The 25387-nt window shown below is 33.5% G+C and overlaps 1 long non-coding RNA gene across 2 annotated transcripts in view; it reads right to left on the bottom strand.

The window, feature by feature from the left end:
* The window catches only part of LOC138281262 (uncharacterized), a 196621-nt gene that overhangs the window by 6858 nt on the left and 164376 nt on the right, over positions 1-25387 (bottom strand). Inside the window, exon 3 of one of the 2 annotated variants that reach the window (XR_011200901.1) lies at positions 12613-12748. This is a non-coding gene — a long non-coding RNA (uncharacterized lncRNA). Of the gene's footprint in view, positions 1-9187; positions 12749-25387 lie in introns of those variants that run through there. The other variant, XR_011200900.1, reaches the window with a different exon arrangement.

Genomic DNA, 25387 nt, shown 5'->3' with positions numbered 1-25387 from the left:
CTGCCAATTGTACTGTGCAATCCCATAGGGTTTGAGTGAATGTATGTGGGGGACAAAATTTATTGTTCTCCCTATAGCCACTTATGACTGCGCAAGCAGCTGAATATTGGTGCTTTGTGCCAAATGCAGGTTGTGCAGAGCCATCGGTGTACATAACTCTATGATATTGTTCGATAGGTGGTGTATTTGCTGGAATTGGGTATTCTAGTTCATACTGCAAAAATTGTTGAGTTTGTAATTTTGGGTCAAAAATGTAGTCTACATCAGTGGCTGTCAAAGACGTGGCCCATTGTATCCAACGTGGATGTAATGCTTTTGCATTTGGAACGCCAGCTTTTGTGACAGCCTCTAGGGCTGGGATTGGGGAAACAACAATTATGCATTTGCCCTGAGCTAGAGGTCTTTCTTTAATGACAGCCATCTGTTCAGCAGTGAGAATTTTCTCAGTGGGAGCAAAGCGTTGTTCTGCTGCTGAGTATAAGTGTGATTTGTATGCAATCGGGACCGTCTAACCTTCATTAAATGTCACATAGGTGAAACCGATGGCACCAGCAATTACTCTGATGACCAACTGTGTTTTTTTTGTCCCTTGTGTGTAGATGTTGTGCAGGAAGTATGTCTGTTTGCAATTCTCTAACAATGAGTGCATGTTCAATTGCCCAGAATTTGCTTGAAAAATCAGGACATATCAGATCATATAAAGGTTTTATGCGTGAAGCATAATCTGGAATGTAGGTTCTGCCAAAATTTAGGAAACCCAATAGAGATTGGAGTTTTTTAATCGTATTTGGAGGTTGTAGTTGTGCGCATTTTTCTAAGAATTGTGGCCCTAGCTCTTTCCTTCACTTGCTAGCTCATGTCCCAAGAACAGGACACTCAGGAAGGCAATTTTAGTTTTTTTGAAGTTGAACTTGTAACCAAATTCAGCAAATCCTACAATGATGCAGGCTACCCGTCTTAAATGTTGTAGCAATTCATCATCCGTAAGATAAATATCATCTACATAGGACAATGCTTCAGGGTCAATCTCGTGCAAAATTGCAGTAACACGAGCTGCGAACAGTCCTGGGCTGTTCTTATACCCCTGGGGTAAACAACAGAATTTTTTCTGAGAGCCTAGTGCACTGAAACTTGTTAGGTCTCTACTCTCAGGCGCTATATTCTGGCAGAAGAAACCATTGGAAATGTCCAGTGTTGTTTTGTATTTTTTACGCACTATATTGTTCATCAGTGCTGTTTATGTGAGTTTTGTATAGCATATGTGCGTGTGTGACTGTTTTAAGTGTCTGTAGTCTACGACTATTCTGTATGAATGGTCAGGTTTAGCTACTGGGAATAGAGGATTATTCATTGGGGAGACACAGAGTTCAATTACACCCTGGTATTCTAGTTGTGTGAGTATTTCCCTCACAGGTGCTTTAGCATTGTGTTTTATTGGATACTGAGGCTGTGGTTGGGGTTGATTTTTAATAGGAATTACATGGTAGGGGGATTCTTTATCCCATCCTACGTGATTGCGATATAACACAAGTGCCTGTGCCAAAGCCCAATCAATGGCATAGGATTCAGTGAGTTCCTCTGGAACAAGGGGCGAGAAGGAACGTTTAATAACGTCTTCTCCGGACAGGTACGGACAAATTCAGGTGGCCAATCTTGTTCAGCCAACAAAACATCATTTATGTTTTCTACGTGATCCCAAAAGATTGCGTTTATTATGCGCTCAATGTCTCCTTCTAACTGTAGCGTTACTTTATACACCCTACCAGGCATGGAGACACGCATGTCCGCAATTTCTACTTGTATAAAGTCATCAGTTGCTTTCACCTACAGATGTATTAGAAGACTCCAGCAAACTATTGTGACCTCTACTGCGCTGTCTAGCAGTGCTAGTGCCCACTTCCTGTTCTTCAAGAGGACCCTCTTCCTGAGTGGCATGTCGGACTGCGACTGCTGCCACTTTTTTAGGTCTCGCCTAGGCAGCGCATGCGCTGCCTCTTCGAGGCGTGTTGTATTTTCCTGTGGGCTTTCCCTCTGCCTTTCCCCTTTAATTGGTTCGCTGGTGTGTCATTATGAGAATCCTTTGTTTTGTGTGGTTAATTTGCTATTTGTGCCCTCCTTTTCTGCATTTTGTTCCCACCTGTGGAGCATGGACTTGGTACTTGTATCCCTCCTCTTTCGTTTATTTATTGTTTTACAGCCGTACTTTTTTTTTGTTCTTCTTCGTCGAGTTGCTGATTAGTCCTGTTGGATATCTTTTCCTTTTTTGTGATTTATTTTGAACATATGTTGCCACTAAATTGTCCTATTTTATTTACAGTGCTTAATCCATCGGAAGGTATTTGCAGCGCTTTAAATAAGTACGAGTTACGTTACATTATAACACAGTTTTGTTGGTGTTGGCTGGAGGAGATTGCGTGATTTATACAAAACGATACCACATTAATCGCACACCAGCTCTTGTACTTGGATTTAGTTTTTTAAGCTAGGCGTTGGAATTTATTTGGACACATGCTCTGTTTTAACTTGGTTAACTGTAAATATAGCGTATAACCTACTTGAAGGTATAGCGTGAAATAAACTTAAATGTGAGCGTTGTAAATAAGCACTAGATACATTTCACCCAAAAATAATTTTTTGTAGGGAAGGCATGGGGAGCGCAAGTGATTTTGAAAAGACGAGGCAAAATCTCGCCCTGTATTTGTATTTTATTTGAACACATGTTGTGTTGTAAATTGTCGTATTTTATTTGTAGTGCCCAATGCAGCTGAAGGTATTTGCAGCGCTTCAAATAAGTACGAGTTACATTATAACACAGTTTTATTGGGGTTGGCTGGAGGAGATTGCGTGATTTACACAAAACAATACCACAGTAATTGAACACTAAATCTTGGTTTTGTTTAAGCTAGACGTTTAAATGTATTTGGACATATGCTCTCTTTTAAAGTGTCTCATTGTAAATATAGTGCATAATCTACCTGAAGATATAGCATGAAATACACTTAAATGTGAGTGGTTGAAGTAAGCACTAGTTACATTTCCTTAAGAAATATATTTTTTTTAGGGTAGGCAGGGGGAGCGTTAGTGATTTTTACAAAATTATTTCATGATAAATCAAGGCCAAACGTTGTTTCTGGATTTTTATTTAATTTGAACACATGTTGTGTTCTAAATGTTTGTATTTTATGTAAAGTGCCTAATCCATCTGTAGGCATTGAGCGCTTTATATAAATACCAGTTATGTTACACTCAACACAGTTTGTTGAGGTTGGCAAGGGAAGGTTAAATGATTAGCAGAAAATTATAGAACGATAATCCCACTAAAAAAGTTGCATTTTTGTTGTTTAACTTCATGTTACAGCATGAAGACAACCCTGCTGTGCCTCCATGTACTAATTGAAGGCTGTCTCTGGTTTCCTCCAAAACCTTTGTGCCCATTTTAGTGCCATTTATGTTTTGCTTCATTAAACACTCTTAGGAGCGCTTTAAACAAGCTCTTCTTCCGTTTTCTAATGTCTCTTTACCTCTACAGTTGCTGTGCCAAATATAGCGCTTTTGTGTTTTTATTGGTAAACAGTCAATTTCTTTAGAAGGCCTAGGAGCACCTTATCCACCACTTTTTCAGAACATGTATGCTTTTATAATATGCACAAGGAGATTAACCCACTGCAAAGACTCGAACCTAGTTAGCCAGCATTTAAGTCTGTAGCTTTAGCTGTTATGCTATATATATTCTTCTGTCAGTGTTTACATTTTAAAAGTATTACATCGTCTCGGTTTTGCGGCTATATTATTTTACCTTGCAATATTAGCAAATGTAAAATATATTTATAATTTTAGCTTTGTTTAGTAATGTAAAGTTTAGGGGTAAAAAGCGCAAATGACCTCTTCTAACATAATATTTTATTTACATTTGCAATTCGTCATTAGGAGTTCAGCAGCATGACAGACAGCCTTTATTCAGGCTCAAGCACACCTTAGTGTAAAGTGGTAACACCTATTTGAGCATTTTTGGAGGGTGCTACAGCATGAAGACAGCCCTGCTGTGCCTCGATGTACTAATTGAAGGCTGTCTCTGGTTTCCTGTAGGCCTTCTTTGATGATTTAAAAGTTTGCATTTTATCAAGTGCAAAATGTTTAAAAATGGTCGAACGTAAGCAAAATACTTACATCCAAATGTATTGGAGCGGTTTAAATAAGCACCGGTTATATTTCATAAAACTAAACTTTTTTAGGGCAGGCACGAAGGAGCTTAAATGATTGAGACTAAATTAATCAATGTTAACCCAACACCAAATCTCATTCATGGATTTTTATTTCACCATTTCTTTATTCAAAATTCTTGTATTTTATTTTAGGGCTTAATGCAGCTTAAGGTATTTGCAGCGCTTTAAATAAGTACTAGTTCCGTTACATTACATTACAACACAGGAAGAATGCACAAGAGAATGCATGCTTTACACAAAACGATACCACATTAATCGCACATCAAATCTTGTACTTGGATTTGGTTCTTTAAGCTAGACGTTTGAATTTATTTCGACATATGCTCTGTTTTTCATTTTTTCATCGTAAATATAGTGCATAATCTTCCAGAAAGAGATAGCGTGAAATACGCTTAAATGTGAGCACTTTAAATAAGCACCAATTACATTTCACATAAAAATGAAAGGGTAGGGATGGAGAGCGTAAGTGATTTTTAGACAATCATTTCATGATAAACCAAGGCCAAATCTCGTACATTATTGTAAATATAGGCTATAATGTACCTGAGGGTATAGCATGAAATACACTTAAATGCGAGCGCTTTCAATAAGCACCAGTTACATTTCACTAAAACAATAATTTTTTTAGGGTAGGAGTGAGAGAAAGTGATTTTTAGAGAATCATTTAATGATAAACCAATGACAAATCTCGTCCGGGGATGTTTATTTTATTGGAACACGTTGTCTTCTAACTTAGTATTTCAGGTAAAGCGCCTAATCCACTTGCAGGCATTGAAGCGCTTTATATAACTACCAGTTATGTTACACTCTACACAGTTTCTTGAGGTCGGCACAGAGAGCTTAAATGATTAGCAGGAAGTCATAGCACGATAACCCCACACAAAAACTTGCATTTTGTTGTTTAACCTCAAGATTACCAGCTGTAGTTACGATGCATATTTTTTTCCGAGCCCCTTCTTTAATAACAATGAACAGATATTTTATTTGAAAAGGCTTGTATATACGAATAAAAATAAACATAAAAAAGATTGTAAATATGTTTGGTATTTGCTTTATATCCTTTTTGTGAGTTTTTAGCCCACTTTAGAACAGTGTCAACTTATTCAGAAGGCATAGGACAGCGTCACCGAAGCATTATATATTTTATATAAAAACATACGCTTTTAAAATATGCACAGGTAGATTAACTAATTGGCCTAAGATTACAGGATATCGATGTTATGCTAAAAATCCATAATTATATTGGTAAGTACTGTCAAATCTATTTTATTTACTCTGTTTTTTTAACAATTGAGAGGCATTGTAATTTAGATTTATTTATGTGCTTCTATACTACTTGCAATATACTATTTGTAATTAACGTTTAAAAAAAATACAGTTATTTTTAGCATTCAAATGGCAAACATTATTATTTTAACCTTGCAGAGATTGTTTCACAGTGCTTTTTTAATTTGTACAACGAAACGTGGATTGGTTAGTTTCTTACTGTTGCTTTCCTTCTAAAGCTGCTGTGTATACTATAGCACCTTATTTGCTTCTTTGCTTTAAAACTCTTCCATGAACTTTAAACAAGTCCTTCCTCCATTTCTTAGTGCTTCTTTCTTTCTAAACATTTTACACCAATTATAAACAGTTATTCCTCTTATTTTCTTTAACACTCTTCTGAGCACTTCCAAAAACCGCTTGCTCCGTTTTCTACTATCTCTTTCTCTCTAAAACGTTTGTGCCAATTATAGCGCTTTCTATTTCTTGCTTCATTAAACTCTTTTACAAGTGCTTCAAAAAAGATCTTCCTCCGTTTCCTACTGCTTCTTTCTCTCCCAAGCTGATGGGCCCAATGTAGTTCTTACGCGCACTTCAAGCAAATTTTTCCTCCGTTCTTAATGTCTCTTTCCCTCTAAAGTTACTTTGCCCAATACAGCATTTTCAAATTCTTATTAATACAGAGTCAGTATTTCCTGAAGGCATACAAGCACCTTATCAACCACGATATCGAAAAAAGTATGCTTTTACAATATGCACTAGGAGATTAACTCAACAGGATGTTAATCCACCGCAAACACATGAACCTGGTTACCCAGCATTTAAATATGCAGCTCTAGCTGTTACGCTATATATTTTTATTCTCAGTGTTTAATTTTAAAAAGAATTCAATCTTTTTTAGTTTAGCGGCTGTATTATTTTACAAAGTAATATTTGCAAGTTTAAAACGTACTTTTCATTTTAGCTTTCAAAGTACACATTAGAAATTATTTGAACACATGCTCTGTTATCAATTATTTCATTTAATATATAGCGTTTATACTATTTAAAGTTACTGTAGCTTCATTCAAGTTCTAGTTACGTTACATTCTACGCAGTTTTTATCAGGTTGGCACAAAGAGGTTAATTATACACAATCACAGAAAGTTAACCAGATGCCAAAAATATACCTACTTCTACTTTCACTTTTCCAAACTTAGTAGATGCAGTCATTTAGAATGCTGCTCTTCGATAAAAAAGTTTTTACAAAAACGTAAACAATACATCGTAAGTCCTCTGAAAACTATACATTTACTGAACCAGTAGCATTTTAGATCTTTATTTACAGTTGTGTTGTAGCAAATCACAGTGAACCATACCTCAGGAAGTTAATGCTGGTAATTACCTTTCAGGCATTTTATTACCTTTGAAAGTATTTAAACGCTTTAACAAGGTAACAAACAAACACTTTTTATTAACTTCGCAGTGAACTACTTCCAACAGCATATCCTTTGAAAATTTCATTACTGGTAAGTACTGGAAATTTATTTTATTTCTCTCAGTTTTTAACAATTGAAAGGCTTTTAATTTTGGTCCATTTATATGCTTCTGTAGCACTTGTACACAACTGTTAGTAATTAACGTTTTAAAAAAAATACAGCTATTTCCACCATTCAAACAGCTAACACTATTATTTCTAACCTTGCAGAGATTGATTCCCAGAGCTCTTCCGAATTGTACAAGAGAAAACGTGTTTTTAATTTAACAAGTTCTAATCCACAGGTATGTTTATTTTCACAAACTCGCGATACTCGATTGACGAACAAAACACGAAATATATGCTTTTTTAGTAAACACCAGGACATAAAGCTATTTATTTACATCACAGGATATTAATCTCCCAACATAGAAACTTTAACCTACCTGCACAGCTTCAAAGTACACAGTTGTAACTATTGATCTAATTTCAAAAAACACTCTGCCTAGCGCTTCAGACAAGCGCTTGCTCCATTTTCTAATATCACTTTCCCTCCGAAGCTTCTGTGCCCACTATAGTGCCTTTTTTCTTTTGTTTCACTAAAAACTCATCTAAGCGCTTCAAACAACTGCTTGCTCCGTTCCTACTGCCTCTTTCTCTTAAAAGCTACTCTTCTCACTAGAGCGCGTTATTTCTATGGTTTCATTTAACTGTCTTCCAAGCACTTCAAACAAGCGCATCCTCCCTTTGTTACTGCCTCTTTCCCTTCAACCCTGCTATACCCACTATAAACTCTTCTTTCTCTAATTTTATTAAATACTCTTTTGAGCACATCCAAAAAACGCTTACTCAGTTTCCTACAACCTCTTTTCCTGCAACACTTCTGTGCCCACTATAGCGCCTTTTTTCTCTTGCTAAATTAAACACTCTTCGGAGTGCTTCAAACAAGCTGTTTCTCCGTTTCGTACTGTCTCTTTCCCTCTAAAGTTGCTTGCCCAAATATAGCGACTTCTTAATTTTATTGGTACAGACTTAATTTATCCAGAAGGGATAGGAGCACCTGATAGAAGCTCTAGTTACTTTACCAAAAAATGTATCCGTATATAATATGCACAAGGAGATTATCTCACAATGTTATTTTTACCGCAAAGACTTGAACCTGGTTACCCAGCATCAAAGTCCGCAGCTTTAGCTGTTGTTATATATATGTTTAAGAAAGTGTTTAACTCTAAAAAATCTTATAGTTTTCAGTTTAGCGGATATATTATTATTACAATGGAATATTAGCAAGTTTTAAATATATTGTTCATTTTAACGGTGTTTACTAATGTAAAGTTGAGGTGTAAAAAGCGCATATGACCTCTTCTAAATAACGTTTTATTTACATTTACAATTAGTCATCAAAAGTGGAGCAGCATTTCAGACAGCCTTCGGTAACGCTTAAGCACACTTTAGTGTGAAGTGGTAACATCTTTTTGAGCATTTTGGAAGGGTGCTACAGCATGAAAACATTCCTGCTGTGTCCACATATAGTAAATTGAAGGCTGTCTCTGGTTTCCGCGAGGCTTTCTTAGATGATTTAAAAGTTTGCATTTTATTAAGTTCAAAATCTTTTTAAACAGCGGAACGAAAATACTTACATCCAAATTTATTGGAGCGGTTTAAATAACCATAATTTACAATTTTAAAAAAAAACATTTTTATAAGGTAGGCCCGGGGACCTCAGATGATTTAGACAAAATTATTCCATGTTACCCAACATGAAACGTCGCCAATTTTCTTTTATTTTAACACATGTTGTCTTCAAAATTGTTGTATTTCATTTATAGTGCCTAATCCACCTGAAGGTATTGTAGTGCTTTATATCAGTATCAGTTATGTCACATTACAACACAGTTTTGTTAGGGTTGGCTGAAGGAGATTGCTAATTTATGCAAAACGATACTACATTAACCGCACACCAATCCTCGTACATCGATTTATTTCTTCAGCGACATGTATGTATGTTTTATTTGGACATATGCTCGCTTTTAAATTGTTACTTTGTAAATATAGCGCATAATCTAACTAAAGGTATAGCATGAAATACACTTAAATGTGTGTGCTTCACATAAGCATTAGTTACATTTCACTAAAAAATACATTTTTTTTAGGGTAGGCCCAGGAAACGTAAGTGATTTTGTGAAAATTATTTCAGGATAAACCAAAACCAAAACTCGTCCCTGGATTGATATTTTATTTGAACACATATTGTTTTCTACATTTTGGTATTTTGTGTAAAGCACCTAATCCACCTGTAGGCACTGTAGCGCTTTATATTTCTTTAGTTATGTTACGATCAACACAGTTTCTTGAAGTCAGCACTGGGAGCTTAAATGATTGTGAAAGCTACAGCACAATAGTCCCACACAAAAACTTACATTTTGTTGTTTAGCTTCAAGAATAGCAGCTGTAGCTACAACACACGTTTTTTTCCGAACCTTTTCATTAACAGCAATCAACAACAATCAACAGATATTTTATCCCAAAGGCTTGTATATACGATTAAAAACATGCATAAAAAACATTGTGAATATGTTCTCTTTTTATCTGTACAACTCAAAACGTGGCTTTGTTCGTTCCTTACTGCCTCTTTTTCTCCACAGCTGCTAAGCCTACTATAGTACCTTCTTTTCTTCCTTTATTGAAAACTCTTCCAAAAACTTCAAACTAGTGCTTCCTCTATTTCCTACTCCCTCTTTCTCTCCAAACATTCTACACCAATTATAAACCCTTCTTTCTCTAATTTTAATAAACACTCTTCTACGCACTTCCATAAACCACTTGCTCTGTTTCCTACTAACTTTGTCTCTCTGAAACGTCTGTGCCCACTATAGCGCTTCGATCTTTTGCTTCATTAAACACTCTAATGAGTGCTTCAAACAAGCTCATCTTCTGATTCCCACTGATTCTTTCTCTCCCAAGCTGACGGGCCCAACGTAGTGCCTTCTTTTTCTTTTTTCAATAAACACTCTTACAAGCCCTTCAAAAAAGCGCTTCCTCCATTTCCTATTGCCTCTTTCCCTTCAAACCAGCAACATCAACTATAAACTCTTCTTTATCTTATTTTATTAAACACTCTCCTGAGCCCTTCCAAAAACTGCTTGCTCCGTTTCCTACTAACTCTTTCTGTCTAAAACGTCTGTGCCCATTAGAGCACCTTCTATCTTTTGCTTCATTAAACACTCGCACAAGTCCTTCAAACAAGTTCTGCCTCAGTTTCCTAAAAGTATAAAATAATTTTTGGTTTAGCGGCTATATTATTTTACAAAGGAATATTAGCAGGTTACAAATATATTTGGAATATTACTTTGCTTTATAATGTAAAGTTGAAGTGTAAAAAGCGCATATGACCTCTCCTAACATAATATTTTATTTACATTTGAGGTTGGTCATTAGGAGTTCAGCAGCATAGGAGATGGCCTTTAATCAAGCTTAAGCACAGGTTAGTGTAAAGTAGTAACACCTATTTGAGCATTTTTAGAGGGTGCTACAGCATGAAGACAGCCCTGCGTTGCCGAGATGTACTAATTGAAGGATGTCTCTGGTTATTTGTAGACTTTTTTGGATGATCTAAAAGTTTGCATTTTATCAAGTACAAAATCTTTTTAAACAGTTTAACGTAAGCAAAATACTTAAATACAAATGTATTGCAGCGGTTTAAATAAGCCTCAGTTACATTTCAGAAAAATACATTTTTATAAGGTTGGCACAGAGAGGTCAGATGATTTAGAAAAAATATTCCATGTTACCCAATACGAAACGTCGCCAAGTTTTATTTAATTCAACACATGTTGTTGAATTTCATTTATAGAACCTAATCCACCTGAAGGTATCGCAGCGCTTTATATTAGTACCAGTTATGTCACATTTTGCACAGTTTTTTTGGTGTTAGCTTGGGGAGATTACATCACTTACACAAAATCATACCATAGTAACCACACGCCAAAGCTCGTACTTAGATTTGTAACTTCAAGCTATACGTTTAAAATTAGTTGAACATATGCTCTCTTTTAAATTGTTGCATATTAGATATAGTGCATAATCCACCTGAAGGCATTGTTGCACTTTATATATACCAATTATGTTAACTCAACACATTTTCTTGTGGTTGGCACAGGAAGCATATGTGATTAGCAGATTTATTAACCCCACGCACAAACTTGAATCTTGTTTTTAACATTAAAACTCGATTGTGGCTAGCAAACTTGAAAGTCAGTTGGATTAGGGACCTTAAATAATTTAGAGCAAATTATACCATGTTACTCCATGCCAAACCACGCACTTGCATTTCTAGCCTCAACCTACACATTGGAAATTATTTGAACACATGCTCTGTTTTGAATTGTTGCATTTAATATATAGCGCCATAACTACTTCAAGGCAAACAACTGCTCACCCAACTATACTGCCTTATTTTTCAGGTTTCATTTAACTTTCTTCTAAGTGCTTCAAACCAGTGCTTGCTCCATTTTTTACTACTTCTTTCCCTCCCAAGCTGCTATTCTCCATTGAATGACTTTCTTCTCTTATTCCATTAAACACTCTACCAAGCACTTCAAACAAGCACTTCCTACATTCTTATGCATCTTTCTCAAAAGCTGCTCTCCCCACGATAGCACCTTCTTTCTTTCGGTTTATTAAACACTTCCAAACGCTTTAGGCAAATATTTGCTCCATTCCTACTGCCTCTTTCTCTCTAAAGCTGCTCTGCTCACTATAGCACATACTTTGTTTAGTTTCACTAACCTCTCTTCCAAGTGCTTCAAACCAGCACTTTTTCTATTTCCTACTGCTTCTTTCCCCCAAAAGCTGCTAAACACAATGTAGTGCCTTCTTTCTCAAATTTCATTAAACACTCTTCCAAGTACTTCAAACATGCGATTCCTCCATTTCCTTCTGCTTCTTTCCCTCCAAAGCTTCTAGGCCCATTATAGCCTTTTATTTCTTTTATTTTATTAAACACTCGGCCAATCACTACAAACCAACACTTCCGCTGTTTTCTACTGTCTCTTTCCATTTCAAATTGTTAAGCCCACTTCAGCACCTTTTTTATCTTAATTATTAAAAAACCTTCCTAATTTTACACAAACACATTCTTTCTGTATTACTGCCTCTTTACCTCTGAAGCTGCTAAAACACTATAGTACCTTCTTTTCCTTGTTCGTTAAACACTCTTCTAAATAGTTCAAACAAGTGCTTACTCCATTTGCAACTGGCTCTTACTCCTAAACATGCTTCTTACTTCATAGCGCTCTCTTTCTCTTATTTCATTAACCACTCTTTCAAAACTGCATATATAATTTACAACCTTAATATCATGTTTACAACCAAAGTCAGTTGCTTTTTTACACTAGAACCAACACTTTATTAAGTTGTTTATACTGCAAACTGAACTAAAAAGTATTAAGCTGCTTCACATAAGTCCAAATTAAACTACTTTGTTACAATTATAAAGTCATATATTTTTTTATTTTAATGCATAGAAAATATAGTTATTATTACAAAATAATAACATTACATAAACTCCAATATTTTAACACTATTGTTCATACCTAACACACAAGGTCTACCCATTATGTTATATGCTCTCCCCTGCTCTAGTGTGCTACTATTCTAATCACCTCTCACCTACTATTACTTTAAATGGCATATTCTTGTTCTTCTTTTATTCCTCCACACTTGTTTCTCTTCTTACTTCTTCTCCAGTCATAAGTTACGTTCATTCGCACTGTTGTGTGTTTTTATTCAGCTGCAATCACAAATACTAAAAAACAAAAAGACATTTTGTTTAGGACTTACTTATTCTTTTCTACAATTCAACTTCTAATTTAACAGCATAACATACATATAAATAGGTAAAACACAAGGGAGAACTCTGGGTAGTTCCCCAATTTAGGTAGAGAGCAGCACAAGGAAGGAGCACTTTACAACACCAGCAACACTTTAGATTTTATCACCTCAAATATCTGTTTATCTAGCAAAGTTTTTAAGCATATGATCAGTACAGTGCTATCCAAACTAAACTAGATTGAGACAAAGTATTTTGCCATTTGTACAGCAAAATCTTAAAGCATGGGATTGAAACAGTATAAAGTAATTTTATCAGCTCTAATATTCTCTCCTCACAAAAGCCATAACACTATTGTTTTAGCACATTTTTTTACTATAAAAAATGCAATGCACACAGATTAATATAACTAAGCAAAAATATCTATATATTACAATATTTAAAAATGTATATATCTATTGTTCCATCTAAATATCTATCTAGCTACATAACAAATACCTATTTATATATCTATCACATATACTAACTGTCTATATACCAATCTACCTATATATGTACATAAATGTAATCCAACTTTTAACTACTTATATAGCTTAAAAACAATATCTCTCTTTAAACTAACTACACAGCTTACTTATCTTTATCTATCTACCTATCTACCTATTTATCATCTATCAATATATAAATCTATTTCTCTATCAAATTAATTAATTATTTCATATAGCTGTCTAACAATATATATATACATCTATTACTTCTACAACCTATTAAAAAACAAAACAACTGTAAAAAGAATAAAACACGTTTTCAATTCAATGTAATCAAATTTTTTTTTTCGTTCACAGAAAAAGAAAACAACAAAAAGTAAGTAAAATTTGTATTAAAAATTTATTAGGAACAACAGCAAACTTAAATACACAAATACATAATATAGAAAAACAAAACAATACATCAAAAACAAAAACAAAACTTATAGTACACTCCATTTTTATTATTTTCACCAAGCACCATAATACCAAACAACACACTTACAGAAACATTACAAAATCTCATACTGCTTAATAATAAATACATAAACAAAACAAAACACTGACATTTTAAATAGCCACAAAATTACAAAGACATTAGAATCAATATGATTCTACAGGCTAAATATCATCAAGGACATGAAATATTTAATATTAATTCAAGGGGCAAACAATGCCTACCAAATAGCACTTTTGAAATTGTACACAATTGCTGTAAACCTGCAGGAAGTTGGAATCACCATTTTATACACTATATTATGAATGTAGGAGATGATTTATATATTAAAATGCATTCTATTAATAATTAAATGTATATGCATCCTGATGACTTACCAAAATATATACATCACAATTACAGTATATTTTCAATTAAACTAGGAACTCCTTATTATGGTAATATACTACAATGTATTGATCCTTTATATCCTAATATTAAAATGGCATTCAATTTAACAGTGAATTTCCATACTGGCATAATACTTGGCATGAATGCATTTACAATTTCAATTTTTAAAAGTGAACATAGTTATTATGTTTTTGATTCACATAGCAGAGACAACAAAGGAATGCCTCATTCAAATGGAACATGTATTACTATTCTAATAATAAGTTTTGAAGAATTAATACAATATATTATTCAACTTGCAAATAGTATTAAAGTTCCACATGAACATCATGTAGCTTATGAACTAACTCCCATAAGATTAAATACAATAAAAAAAAAACATTTCAAGCTGCATATGTAAAATACAAAAAAACAACAGAAAATAGTGGAATTAAAAGATTATTTCTTCATGAAACACAAACATATATTGAGAAAGTTAATAATACAATCATTACTAGTACATATACAGAAAATTCTTTCAATATAAATATTGGCTTTAATGTGATTACAAACTTAGACTTAGAAGCAATGCCAATATTTATATCACAAACAAATATACAAACAAATCAACAAAAAGAAACAGAAACTAACACATTTGCACATTCACTAAAAAGAAAAAGATCTATTACCCCATCTGATGTAGTAAGTTCTAATAAAAAAGCCAATGTGCACAGCAACAACATACACAGTACAGAAAACAGTCAGGCAAACATACAAACAAACACACAAAAAACAAATGACATAATTAGCAACTTCCATAAACAAATATATTATGGTCCAGAATACATTTGTACTATTTGTAATCAGTTATGGCATAAACAATCATTAATAAATGTCAACAACATTAAAACAAATTCCACATTTGTACAATGTAACATAACCCCAAATCCAACTGACTATATATGCAACACCTGCTATGCACATATTAGCAAAAATAAAATTCCACCCTGTTCATTTATTAATGGCATGAAATTTACAAATATTCCAATGCAATTACTATTGCATAACTTGGAAGAAAGATTAGTTTCACCTAGAATTCCCTTTCTACAAATAAGAACATTACCACGTGGCTTTCAGAAATCATTATCAGGTGCTATAGGTAATGTCCCTGCAGATGTTATGACTACTGTTACAATACTACCAAGGCAAATTAAAAAGAAAGTTAGCATATCAATCATACACACATTTTGAAAATGTTAGACCAAATAAAGTCAAACAAGCAGCACTATGGCTAGCAATGAATAGTAACATGTTTAAAGAATACAGAATCACTGTTAACCCAGATTGGAAGTATATATATCAACAAATAGACAACTTAAATGAAGCATCAGAAACAAATGATTCCTCAGATTCTTCAGACAATATAGCAGCAGGAAATCTAGATACCATGCTAACAAATGAAACTATTACTACTGAAAGTGTTAATGTCTAAAGTTTAGCACCTGCAGAACATAACACACCCAGAGGTTTATATGAAGACAAAGATTCAGAATGTTTAGCTTTTCCAACAATTTTTTGTGGAGAACGAAGACCTAATAATGATGTTAGACTCATACCTGTGCATTACAGCACAGTATGCCAATGGGAATTAAGGAGCTGTGACAGAAGAGTAGCAAAATCTATGACAAATATTTTCTTTAAGCTAAAGAAATTACACATAAAACAAATTCAAGGTAAAATTAACATATCACTCCGAAAACATTTTGCAACAGGAAATGTATTACTGCAAAAGACATAAAATATAATTTGGAAAACATATTGCAGTACAATGAAGGATATAAAATACTCAAAACAATTCGTAGTTCACCACCATATTGGGAACATTGCAAAAAAGATATTTTTGCTATGATAAGACAACTCGGAATACCAAATTTTTTCCTAACTTTATCTGCAGCAGAAACAAAATGGCAGCATCTAATTAATATACTACTAAGATTGCAAAAACTAAATCAATACACACAAGAAGAATTTGAAAATATGCCCTGGGAAACAAAATGTAAATTAACACAACAACAAGATCCAATTACATGTGCAAGGCATTTTAACTTCCAAGTCCGAAAAATTTGTAATTGCATTTTAATGCATGAAAGTAATCCCATTGGAAAAATAATTAACTACTTTAATAGAGTAGAATTTCAACAAAGAGGTTCACCACACATACATGCTTTGTTATAGATTGAAAATGCTCCACAGTATGGGTCATCAAATCTAGAAGAACTAATTCAATTTATTGATAAATATATCACATATGCTAAATCACAAAACCCCAAAATAGAACATTTAATACCACTGCAAAGGTACGCACACACCAAGAATTGCAGACAAAAAAACAAAAGAACATGCAAATATCAATATCCTAAATATCCAATGCCAGAAACTATAATCCTTGAACCTTTAGAAATTGACAAAACAGATAAAGAATTGCAAGAACATATTCAAAACATTCATGAAACTATGAATACACCTGATTTTCAAAGTATAGATTTTGAAAACTTTTTAGAAATTACACATTTAAATACACAACAATATATTACATGTATAAGATCAATAATAGAAAAAACAACCATTTTTTGAAAAAAGAAGCCCAACAGAATGCTTAATTAATAACTATAATCCAACTCTTTTACAAGCTTGGAAGGCAAACATAGACTTACAATTTATATTAGATGCTTATGCTTGTGCTGTTTACATATTCTCATATGTTAGTAAATCACAAAGAGGCATAAGTAAAATAATTGCACAAGCAGCTAAAGAAGTATATTACAATAGTAATATAAAAGAACAAATAAAGCACATAGGCAACAGAAATAAGTGCACAAGAAGCTGCTTACCTCATTCTTCAAATACCATTACGAAAAAGTTCAAGATCATTTGTATTTATTAATACCAACCCTCCAGAAAAAATAATATATTTAATGAGAGATCAAGAAACTATACATTCATTACCAGATACATCAACTAACATACATTTTGATAATATCATATTAGAATATAGCAAAAGGCCAAAAGATTTAGAACAATGTACATTAGCAGATTATGCTTCAATGTATAACTATAAAAATACAAGTAAACAAAAAAAAATTCAAAATGACAATGAAAATGTACTCACAGAAACAAATTTCTACAGCTCGGATGAAGAAGAAATTGAAATAAATAACTTAAACCTTGAAAAACAAAGTACACATATAGAAACAACTAATACCTTAATTAGCCGCAAAAAAAATAAAATTATACGCTACTGCAGATTTTGCAAACAAAATGATTCCGAAAATTATTATAGAGAATTATTAATGCTATACTATCCATGGAGAGAAGAAAACAAAATCATTCTAAACAACAAAACATACTTTAAGAGATATCTTCAAATTAAACAACTAGTTGATAAACATCATGACAAATACAATAAACATAATGAAATATCAAATTTACATATTAACTTCAACAATCAAATAATATTAACACCTAAACTATCACCAAATTCAAATATTACTCACAGCACATTATCATATAATACAACACCTCAAAATCAACAAGATATGGAAAACCAAATTTTATATGACTTATCATTAGATTTAGGTATTAGAAGCAATACAAAAGAAGAAAATCTGATTAACTTTCTATTACCAAATGAAACATACTATGCGATCATGCATAATTTAACCACAGAACAATTAAACTTTGTTTACCATCTTTTAAATTGGATCAAAACTAAAGACACTCCATACTATACATTCTGTACTGGTGGAGCAGGAGTTGGAAAAAGCTTTCTTGTTACAGCACTATATCAAACATTATTACGTTATTACAATACAAAAGCAGGAGACAATCCAGATAACATTTCTATATTGCTTACAGCACCAACAGGTAAAGCAGCACATAATATTAATGGAAAAACACTACATAGCACATTCAAAATACCAGTGTCACAAACTTTTACTTATAAACCATTAACTCATGAACACAGAACTACTCTTCAAAGTGAACTAATGCACCTTAAAGTACTAATAATTGATGAAATTTCAATGGTTGGTACAAATATGTTAAATTTTATACATAACCGACTACAAGAAATAAAGGCATCCAATGAACAATTTGGGGGCATCTCAATATTAGCAATAGGAGACTTGTATCAATTAAAACCAGTTTTTGACACATACATATTTCAAAATTCAATACATTCATATGGACCAATAAGTACTAACTTATGGGTAACTTATTTTAAAATATATGAACTTACAAAAATCATGAGACAACAAAATGACTTACCATTTGCAGAGTTGCTAAAAAGATTAAGAGAAGGAAATCAGACAGAAACAGATATTTTACAAATTAAACAATGTGAAATAGCACCAAATGAAAGTATTATCAAATATATACCTTATATCATGGCAACAAACAAAGAAGTTAATGATATTAATAATAAAGTTTTGCAAGAACACATACAACAATATCCAGTTTTCACAACAATAGCAACTGATACAGTTAGTTCTGATCTCACAGAAAAGGTAAAGCAAGCAATATTAAAACAATTACCAACAGATCCAACTAAAACAATGGGACTAGCACACACACTACAAATAGCTATCAAACTACAATATGATCTAACTTGTAATGTTGCTGTTAATGATGGATTAATAAATGGAGCTTCTGGTATAGTAGAATTAGTAGAAACTATAAACAATATTCCAATTATAGTTTGGATAACATTTAATAATGAACATATTGGCAAAATTACAAGAAAGGAAAACAAACACTTATATCACCCAGCTATTTCAAGAAACTGGACACCTATACATCAAATAACAAGGCAATTTCAATACACAAAACAATGTATTACTATTATACGCAAACAATTTCCATTACGCCAAGCATCAGCAAGAACAATACACAACACAGGGTGAAACAATTGAACCAATTTATATACATTTTAATAATAGCAAAATACATCACCTGCATTATGTAGCTTTAAGCAGAGCTAAATCAATATCAAACATATACATTAAAAACTTTAATGAAAACTAAATTATTGTACATCACAAAGTGAAAGAAGAAATGCAACGATTAAGGACAGAAATGCCATTACACATATCAGTACAACAAATAGCCACATACAGTAATAAAGTGAAAATTGTTGAACAAAATATACGTTCACTTCAAATGCATTTTAACTCGCTAACATCTGATCAAAACATCATGAATGCTGATATTATTTGTCTAACAGAAGTGAACACTACTACAAAAGCAACAAATAATACATTTTTAATACAACATTATCATCATATATTATATGATAAGTTCCACAATGAACAAACAAATCATGGCATTGCATTATACTACAAAAAAAGACCTATTTCTACTACCTATTTATGAATCAAAACAAGAAATTGATATTATACATTTCACACTACACATTAATGAAAAAAACTACTTAATTATAATATTGTACAAACCAACACACATACCAATAGAAACACTATTACACTCAATAACAAACATTATTAACTTCTATACCAATTTTATATATATTATTATGGGTGATTTTAACATAGATTTAAACAACAAATGCCACAAACGTAACTTTCTATTAAGTTTTATGAACACATATTTTAGATGCAAACAAATAATCAATACATACACCACAAACTACGAAACAATATTAGATCACATATACACTAATGGACATATAAACAATTATGGAACTTTAGAATCATATTATGGTGACCACAAAGCTTTATGGGTAGCAATTTAAAAACAAAGAAATATATACTTATTACCATATTTTTCTCATTTCAGATGCTGTCAATTCTAGAAATAATCAGAAATCAAACAGAAGATAGCAAGCCATATCAAAAGGCAATCAAAGCAAATATTATCAAATGTACAACAAAAACATATTACAAAACAGCAAAACAAGAAAACAAAGTACTATACCATCTTGCATTAGCAGATACAACTGTAAGCATCAAAGCAACATGCTATAATGAAGACTATTACAATTTAACCAAAGAAAATAATGGAATTCTAATTCGAAATTTCCTGGTAAAAAACAAAACTATATTAATTACAAAGCAAAATTACCAGAGTACCACCAGTAACAATTACAGAGCCAATCAGAAAAGAAGCAGAATTTTTATTACAACCACCAGCTCTGCCTACTTCACCAATTAAAGAAATAAAAGGAGCAAACCTAAAAACATTAATGACAGTTTCTGGAACAGTAACAGAGGTAAGAAATACTAAAGGGGAGAGCAAAAGTAACACAACAAAAAAACCGTCAAAAATGACTAAAATGCAACTCCCATAAGTGTGTCCCATGTAAGCTTGTTCATTAATTCAAGCAAAGAAGCCTTCCAAACACAACAGGGTAATCTTTACATAATCCTTACATCTTTATTTACCATTTAAAAACTTCAGGTAATTAACTAACAGTCTTTTCACACTTAAAAGAATAATAAGCAAACAACTTCTTATACCAGCACACTTCGTTCAATTACTAGCTCTAAATACAATACACTTACTTCAAAGTGCCTCTCATTTTTCGCAATATTTAATACAGATAATGCTATTGTGCCTACATAGGTTTATAAATGTAACCTATCACCAGAAAACAACACATAGTGTAAAGCACAAAAAAAAATGGATTTCCTACAAATGTGCCTAAATCTTGGCAAGTCACTTAACATTCTCAGCAACAAAATGCAACCCACATAAACCCAGCAACTCATTACCTTAAGGACACCTTTTAAAACAATAAACACTAATCAAAAATTTACTCTACAACATTCCTTTAATCTGTACCACTATTTTCACATACATTCACAAAATTATCTAAACATCTACTAATTACTTCTTTCCTTACACACTAACAATTAAAAAATTTATATTTGCAATTTTATGTTTTACAGGAAGACAAGATTAAAAAAGTATTCATCGGAGGCCAGGAAACAGATTTAAAATCAATAACAATAAAGGACACCACAGACACTGTGAAAATAACATTGTGGAGAGAAGCTATACAATTTGTACTAAACATTTGAGATTATATCAAAATAACCCATGTAACAGTACATGAGTTTAATCAAGAAAAAATATTGAACAATACAAAACATAGTGAACTTCAGGTAAGATAAAACAAAAAAAAACAATGACAAAGCAATAGACTTGAATTTACAATAGTGGAACTATTGGCATTGTAAATGCCCAAATAAACTTTTATTGCTAGACAAAGTGATCAACACAGTGCTTTTAGAATTCCTGGGTAAATACTAGAAAGCACGGCTACATTATAGCAAATTATGCATTTGGACTAGCATTTTGTGATAACATAGTTAGTTTATCAGGTAGTGAGAAATTGTGTATTAGGGGAATGTTACAACTTAATGTAACATGCAAAAATCTTGGGAAAAGAAGCAGGTTTTTGGAAGATATTATAACAACACAAACCTAACTAAAATCCTCCAATACAACCTTAATATCAAACAAAACTACAGAAACACAATTTTAAATATTGCTAGTAATTCTCGAGACATAAACATTGTTATTACGCTAACTTTACACCGCAAGCTTATTGTAATGCATTCACTTTCAAAATAAAATGAAATTAAAAATAAAGGTACAAAGGAGTCTGGGTTTATGTAACAGGACTGCAGTGTAAAGCTAGAGAAAAACAACGTTTACCTTTTAGATAAACACTAGAAACATTTAACATTTGTTACTGCTTGTCTATATTATGCACTTACGTTGTAAAAAAGTAAAAATACACAAAACTACTTTAAACATTTAACAAACTAACCATTTTAAATATTACTATGTAAAATATATGTCTTTACCATAAATATAACTGTGCCTTTTTTCTATTTTATTCACAGAAAATACAACCGCCAGAAGAAACATTAACAATACACATATATGGAATTGAAAAGAATACAAAAGAAATTACAACATTAACAACTCAAATACAAAATAATGACAACTTCCAATCTATGGACATTAAAAATAATATATTATTAGATTGGTTCTTTATCAATCCAGATATAGAAAACTTTGATAACGAATTGATGGAACATCTACCAACAAATGTTGAAATAAGTTACAGCAATGGATGCATCAAAGAAATTGTACAAGAAATAAATACAATGTAAACAATACTAATAAATGTAAGTACACATTAAAAATGTTTTCTATCAACTACCTATTTTCAAACAATATCATTAACCTTATATTTACTCTTTTAATACATTTCTGCTAACTTACTTTTGTGAAAAAAATTTACAAAACAGTGTATTGTTTTAATTAAAATTATTTTTGAAAAAATGCAATAGCTCAATTAATCCGAGAAAAATACATTTATAAATAAGCAACACACATATAACACTAACTTAATTATCATAGAAGAAATGCACTTCATATAAAAACAGAACAAAAAAAAGGAAAGTTTCATTTAAATTCTACATCACCTAATTAAAAAAAAAAACACATCCAAAATGTCTCAGCTTGTTAATGCAAATACAGATTGACACTTTTTATTAAACATATCACATGTATTCACAACAAAAAAACAGTATACTTGATGCTACTTTAAACTTTAACACAAAAAAAATGCATTCCCATTCAAAAAGCGAGACCTATTGGCTATGCCAATGCTTGTTCTTTTTTAATTGGGGTTTTTGTTGGGCAGGTTTCTCTTCCTTTTTAACAGAAACCTCCGATGAGCGTAGTGATTCCTGTCTCTGTTTCACGTACTTTGATTTTCGCTCTGATCGCCCACCTCTCTCATTTCGTTTTTCCGATGAGTCCTGAAAGGAACGAGATTGTCGTGTATCAGTATATTGATATCTATCAGGTGTTTTTATATTAACTCTATTTCTGAGATTGTATCTATTCTGTGGGGTCTCCATACGTGGAGATTCTCCCCTCTCTGTTTTAGGAGATTGTTGTTTTTTTATCCCAGCTCTTCTTACTACCCTCAGGAGCTTGCTTGGAAAAATCTTTGTTAGATTTGCCCTGAAATTGTGGTTTAATTGGTCTGGCCCCTAAACTATCTCGACCAATACTAAAATAGGTCTCTGCGATAATCTTAGGCAGCTTGCGCTCCTGATCCTGTTGAGGAACGTCACGGAGCCGCATGCGCACTGCTAGTGCAACGGCTTCCCCTTTAAGATTACTTAAAATAATTGAGGAAACTGTGGCAAAATTGCCCATTAGTTGCATCCAGGGCCGGGGCAGCCCTGTATTCATCTTGAATTTGTTTCAACACTTCCGGCAAATTGGCAAATGTTGGTGTGCGGTTGTATAGAGCGCGGCAAAGACCGTGCCCCAAGTGTTACAGTTATCTACTGTAGGGACCATTCCAAATGGCAAGCACATTGTTAGAATCCTATGTTTATCCTGCGGTCCCGTATGGGGAAATACTGCTTCCAGGGCATTTATTTTTTGTGCTAACCAAAATAGAGTTTCCTCTCATTTGGCTGGTACTTTACCCATGATTGAATGTACAGTCGCAGTGTTTATACCTGACGTGACTGCCTGTGGTTGTGCTGGAGCAGCACGTGCTGGGTTTGTATTTATTGTTTGCATCACAAACTGTAATAATCGTCTATATGTCACTATTAATTCAGTATATAAGCGACGAACCTCAGCTACTGCTAACGTTGCTACTGCAGGATGTGGTGTATAGGTGGCCAATAAAGGCCAGGTAGGACCCTCATTACTTAGAGGACCTAACCTTACTGGTAATATTGTGTGGGGTAGGGCGCCATCAAGCCAATTATAATGTTCTTGATAAGATAATGGTATCTCTAAATATGCATATGCCCTGTATTGTCCAGGTGCGTTTGCATGTGTATAGTAATCAAATGTGTTTGTGTTCCCATCAACTGCTAGAAATATTGCCCAAGAATAGAAGAGTTCCGTTCTATAAGCTGGATGAACGTCCACCACAAATGTGACTGGAACCCACTGGGCCGTTAGGCCATTTGCTAGTAGGTGTGCAGTCAGAGGTTGTCTCATATTAACTGCTATTACTAGCTGCTGTGGATTCGCCATATTAGATCAAAGAAATGTTCAGAGAAGGCACACCAAATAGGGTTTCCCTTTGAAAGTTCAAGCTTGGACAACCTCCAGCCTCAAATAGGATAGCCTATATAGCTGGGGTGGAAATCCTCAGTACCACGGACGTCTTCGTATACAGTATAGAGGTATCATTGTATATAATGAGACAGAGATACTCCGAAGGACCCCAAAAATAAGAGCCTGAACAAAAGTTGGCAGCGCCATGTCGCGGAGGCTCTCGCAGACTAAGTCTAACCCACTGCAGGTGACAGCTGTTGCTCCAATCCGGGTTTTGCTCCGGCTACCTAGCAGTGCCTCATCTCCACCCAAGGGTAGGGATGACTGGGCAGCCGAGCACATGACATACTTGGCGTCTCAGGGAAGTCGTGGTCACTCAGGTCTCATCCGTTTCTCTGATTTACAATTCAGACTCATATATAAATGACAAACAGAATCAGTATATGTTTCAATAATGAGTTTAATAAATCAACTGCATCTTAAATAGAAAAGCGTGAGCTGCAATACCCAGGACGACACAACATGACAGTATTAAAATTGTGACGAGAAGAGTGAAGCATAAAAACAACGCTATCATATTGTCACTATAGTCACTAGACTAGCTCCTACCTAGGCTATGATGGAGCACAGCATGTTAAGCTCTAATTCTGCCCTTCAGGTTCCCCTGGGAAGACATCATTCCTCATACCTTAGCAAAGGCCTGCAGTCTGCGTTGGCATCCGTAGCGAAGCATTCAGCATACAGTTGTGGTTCCCTGGCTGGAATCTCCCTCTAACGTGTAAGGGACAAGGAAGTGTTTTTATAACAACACAGCTGATGTTCTAAGAAAATGTTCCCATGTAAAGATGTGTGTTTTCCACGAATGTTGGAGACTAAACTTCTACCACGTTCACCGGCAATGTACCGTGCTGTAGCCTTGGAAGAAGCACAGAGTGAGCAATAATATCTTGTTTGAGAAGAGAGTGCTGGCCTAGGCAAAAACAGTTAGATAGACAGAAAATAAAACAAGACCGTAAAAGTTGCTATTGTAACAATAATAAAATAAAGCCGAATAAAATATATCTATGTTATGGTGCACAACGGCATGGCTTAGTGTGTTAAAATAACATCCATGGAGCTATGACTGAAATGGCT

This window comes from Pleurodeles waltl, unplaced genomic scaffold (assembly GCF_031143425.1).
Source record: "Pleurodeles waltl isolate 20211129_DDA unplaced genomic scaffold, aPleWal1.hap1.20221129 scaffold_86, whole genome shotgun sequence".
NCBI lineage: Eukaryota > Metazoa > Chordata > Amphibia > Caudata > Salamandridae > Pleurodeles > Pleurodeles waltl.
The sequence above is the reverse complement of the archived record's forward strand: the minus strand, read 5'-3'. Positions and strand labels throughout refer to the sequence as shown.